Here is a 5,482-nt window from a genome sequence, read left to right as displayed (position 1 = left end):
AAAATAGATTAGTGGTTGCCAGGGACTGTGGGAGGGGAAAATAGAGAGTGATTGCTAATGGGTATGGAGTTTCTTCTAGAAATGTTCTGGGGGCTGGCCCAGTGGTGTAGTGGTTAAGTTCGCATGCTCTTCTTTGGCAGCCCAGGGTTCACAGGTTCGGATCCTGGGCATGGACCTACACGCTGCTCATCAAGCCATGCTGTGGCAGCATCCCACATATGAAATAGAAGAAGACTGACACAGATTTTAGCTCAGCAACAATCTTCCTCAAGCAAGAAGAGAAAGATCAGCAACAGATGCTAGCTCAGGGCCAATCTTCCTCACCAAAAGAAAAGAAAAGAAAAGAAATGTTCTAGAATTAGATAGTGGTGATGGTTGCATAACCTTGTGAATGTACTAAAAACCACTGAATTATACACTTTAAAGAGGTGGATTCTATTGTATGTGAATTTTATCTTACAAAAAAAAGGAATGATCTGTTGGTACATGGAACTACATGGATGACTCTCCAAAAATTTTTTAGTGTATGTCCAACAGAAAAGAGTACATACTCAATGATTCATTTATAGGAAACTCTAGAAAATGCAAACTAAACTATAGTGACAAAAAGCAGATCAGTAGCTGCTTGGGGATGAGGCCAGGGCAGGAGGAAGCGATTACAAAGGAGCAGAGGAAACTTTTGGGAGTGATGATATGTTCACTGTCATGATTGTAGTGATGGTTTCTTGGGTGTATACACATATTATTTTAAAAATAATACAGCTCCTCTCTTCTGCCTTCATAGGCCACCACTATTGCTTTCCACGTGCATGTCACTTTGTGATATTTCCGAGAGAGAGCATAAAAAGTGATCTCTCAGGGCCCCAAATATGAAAAGTTATCATGGATATCATTGCTTTCCATCACCAAAATGAGTCAGAATGCCTTATGCCTTTGGGTGTCCACAGGCGACTCTGTTGGCTGTTTCATTTCTCTTGATTCTCTGAACCTTTGTCTTACTGCTTTTTGAAAACAATCTATTAATAGCATATGGCAAAGGCAAAGAGGGTAATGTATCTCTAATTTTCATAAAGATTCTTAAAGCACTTTTTAAAAGAATTGGCTTTATGTTTTAGAGCAGTTTTAGATTCATAGCAAAACTGAGTGGAAAATACACTCCTGCTCCCCTCCTCCCCAAACACCTCTTCCCCCACTGTCGACATCCCGCACCACAGTGGTACAGTTGTCACAATCGATGAACCTACATTCGTTGACAACGGCAAATCATTGTCACCCAAAGTCCACCGTTTACATTAGGGCTCATTCTTGGTGTTGTACATTCTGTGGGCTTGCCCAAGTGTACAATGACGTGTATCCACATTCTGATGTCATACAGAACAGTTTCACTGCCCTAAACCCTCCGTGCTCTGCCTGTTCATCCCTCCTCCCTCCTCCCAGCAACCACTGTTCACTGTCTCCGTAGTTTTGCCTTTTCCGGAATGCCATAGAGCTGGAATCACCCAGTACGTAGCCTTTTCAGACTGGCTTCTTCCACTTAGTAATATGCATCTGAGGATCCTCCATATCTTTTCATGGCTTGAGAGCTCATTTCTTTTTAGTGCTGAATAGTGTTCCACTGTTTGAATGAACCACAGTTTATTTATCCATTCACCTACGGAGGGACATCTTGGTTGCTTTCAAGTTTTGGTGGTTATGAATAAAGCTGCTGTAAACATCTGTGTGCGGGCTTTTGTGTGGACGTGTTTTCAGCTCCTTTGGGTAAATACTAAGGAGCGTGATGCTGGATCGTATGGTAAGAGCACGTTTGGTTTTGTAAGAAACCGCCAGCCTGTCTTCCCGAGCAGCTATATCACTTTGCATTCCCACCAGCAGGGAATGAGAGTTGCTGTTGCTCCACATCCTTGTCAGCATTTGGGGTTGTCGGTGTTGGATTTTCGCCCTTCTAATAGGTGTGTACTGGTAACTCATTGTTGTTTTAATTTGCTATTCCCTAATGACTTAAAGCATTTTTGGAGACGAGGATGGGATGAAGTTATGAGGATAATCAGAACTCCCAAAAGATTAGTGAGCCAAGTAATGGCGCTCAGTCCTCTTGTGAGATGCTGTGGGGAACAGGGGAGACATTTAGTGCTTCTCCCTTTTGCTGGTGGTGTCTGGTGATCGTCCAGAGAAGTGGTAAAAGATCAAAGGTGTGTGGCAGTCAGGTGCCGAGGATGCCTCTGAGGCCCAGGAAGGACAATGCTTCCCAAGTTTGAGGCAAGTACCCTGACTGGCATTGATGGAGAGGAAAGCCTTCCAGGAATTTCTAGCAGCACCACTGGGCAGCCCTTGGAGAATCAGTTCACAACAGTGGAAACCAGCCAGGCTGAGCAAGTGCTAGAGGGGCAAGTGTGTTGAGCGTGGCCGTGAGTGTGGCGGTGGAGGGAGCAGCAGCAGGTGCTCTTGGGCAGCGGCTGCAGGGAGCCATCTCACGTTTCTCATCTCAGTTAGAACAGAGTGTGGCCCTTGAAGCACTACAGTACCTCTCTGACCTGCCTTCCGACCTCCTTCTCCCTTTTACTCCTCTGCAGCCACAGTGGCCTCTTTGCTATTCCTCAAACACACCAGCACGGGTACCACCACAGGGCCTTTGCACATTCTATCTCCCCTGCCTGGACCACTCTCTCCAGACAGCTGCATGACTCTCTTCCTCCCTTCTTATCTTTGCTCAAAGGTCACCTTTGTAGTAAAGCCCTCCCTGGCCATCCTATGAATACTGCCATCTGTCCACACCAGATCCCCTTTACCCTGCTGTCCTTTCTCCTCCTTGGTTCTTAGCACCTTCTAACATACTAGATAATCTACTTCTTATGCTTATTGGTTATTGTCTCTCAGCCCCGCTGGAATGTCAGCTCCATGAGGGCAAGGCTCTTTGTTTCTCTCGTGGCTGTATCCCAAGTAGCTAGAACCATGCTGGCATATATTAGGGACACAATGTTTGTTGAATGAATGATTACTCTATTGCATCCCTAGCACACAGAACAGTACCTGGCATACAGTAGGGGCTCAACAGATGCCTATGGAAGGAACTGGGACAAGAGGGGCACTTGGTGAGGACCCACTCCTCCTCATAGAGCTTTCTAGGTTGTTGGATATCTCATCCCTCTGCCTGGTGCTCCAAACCTGGGGGTTAAGAGGCTGCAGGGTGGGAGTGGAGGGGAGCATTCCCCCTGCTGAGGAAGGAATGTCAGAAAAGAGAGGCCACCTGTCCATATTTGCCACTGAGCTCAGCCCCAGGTAGCAGTCCCAATCACCCAAATAACTCACTTCTCTCTGAAAGGCAAAGCAGCTGCACCTTGAGTCCGCTGCCAGAAATTCCCAGCTCCGTGTCTGGACAGTTTTTAACAGATGCAGCATCCTGCCAGGGAAACTTCCAGAAACTTGGCATAAGAGGCAGATGCTTTTTCACCCACATCTTGCTCAGTCACTGTGATGTGGAAGAAGCCAGTCTGAACAAATTGTCCAGGTCATGGGCCCCACCTTGAGCGGTCCATGCAGAATTCATGGGCTCCTAGAAGCTGTCGCTGCAGTAACCGCTGCCGAAGGGGCAACCTTGGCAGCAGGCAAATGGCAGGCAGCATGCCGAGAGACAATGGCACAGACTTGAAGGGTCTTTAGAAACCAGTCTGTGTATACAATGAACAAGGGGCAGATTGGGAAAGCCTCCTGCTACTGTCCACACTTCTTGGAAGGTAAGGAGCCCTGCCCTCATACTGAGGGGTCAGGAGGCATCCTCTCTGGGGAAGCACAAAAGGCCCGCAGCGTGAGGCGTTCTGGGCACAGGGCTGTATTCAGAGGCTTCGGGCCCCATCTCCAGAGGCAGGCTTGTGAGAAACGCGAACTCCAGGGGATCGGAATGCGATGAAAGATGTTTTAAGTATCGTGGTGCATGGAGATGGAGAGATTGTCTGAAACTGCCAGGTTATGCCACATGGCAGGGCAGACACAGGGGACCAGTGCCACTCCCGGGGGGCTTTCAGGCCTTCTCAAGGTGTTACCAAGATGGATTTGTTATGATTTGGGGAGAGGAGGAGGATTCTTGACTGGGCGAAGCACATGCAGCAAAGGAAACTGACTACCGGACACGCCAGATTGGGAACCTCTAGAACTCCCAACCTCTCCCCGCAAGATTCAAAACACAACCCAGCCCGGCATTTTGGGGGCAGCGTGTGCAATCACAACAATGACTCATGAACCAGAGGAACTGGGGCTGGGGGGTTATTCTCTGCTGTCTGCCTTAACAAGCCTGTTTAGCTAATCTTGAAAACAGATGAGTTCTGGAATTAATTAGGGATGATAAAAAAAGTCTGTGGAAGTGTACTTCATGTTGGGGTTACTATATTGGAAGATTTTCTGACCATTCCTTACCTTACTGGGCATATGACCACTGATCTGGCCAACCCGTTTTTCTGGACCTGCTCATTTTGGCTCAAGACAGCAGCTTACCTTCATTATCCTGCTCCAGGGGTAAGGGTTTAAATTTGCCATCCCTGTGCCATGTTCTGACGCACCAGGAGTTTGTATCAGTGGCCTAGATCCAGCTCAAATATCACCCATTACATCAACAACTTAGTGATTGGGGATGGTTTAGAAACAATTGTGCCTAAAGCTCTGACTTCTCTCATTGATTTTGTATCTCAGGCCATTAAACAGGAAAAAGTTTGAGGATTCTCTGACAATAACCTTTTTTTCAATGCTTTTTGGTGAGGAAGATTGGCCCTGACCTAACATCAGTTGCCAATCTTCCTCTTTTTTTTTTTTCCCTCCCCAAAGCCCCAGTACATAGTTGTATATCCTAGTTGTGAGTCCTTCTAGTTCTTCTACGTGGGACGCTGCCACAGCATGGCTTGATGAGCCGTGTGTAGGTCCACATCACGGAGCCAAACTGGCCAACCCCAAGCTGCCAAAGCGGAGTGCATGAACTTAACCATTATGCCACGGGGCCAGCCCCAACAATTAACTTTTTTGAGACTCCAGTTACCTGGAGCAACCAGGAATTTTCCACCTGAGACAGACAAAACTTTTTTACCTTCAAGCCAGTTTGGGGACTAAAACGGGAGTCCGAAAATTAACTGACTCCTCTGGAAAGTAGTGCTAACACATCCCATCTGTGGGCAGAAGCCTCCCTTCCTCTTGACTCCTGTCACTGGCTCAAGTGCCTCTGAGTGTCTGCTTGGGACCAAGAGTAAAAGCAGAGCCACTGCCAGGATTCCTGCTCAGGAAGTTGTCCAGCGATGTGGCGTTCCAGACTCCACAGTATCCGCTCAGGGGCCAGATATCATAGCTTCTGCATTCCGATGGTGAGCTCCTGAGCAAATGGATCCTTTAACTTGTCTGGCAGCCCAAGCAGGGTGGTTGGGCTGACAAATGGAATGGTTCCCACCTCCGTCAGCACAGCTCCCACCTCTACTCACAGCTCGGCACACCATTTATGATCTCTTCA

The sequence above is a fragment of the Equus asinus genome, chromosome X (assembly GCF_041296235.1).
Source record: "Equus asinus isolate D_3611 breed Donkey chromosome X, EquAss-T2T_v2, whole genome shotgun sequence".
In the NCBI taxonomy this organism is placed as follows: Eukaryota; Metazoa; Chordata; class Mammalia; order Perissodactyla; family Equidae; genus Equus; species Equus asinus.
This window is presented reverse-complemented; position numbering follows the sequence as displayed.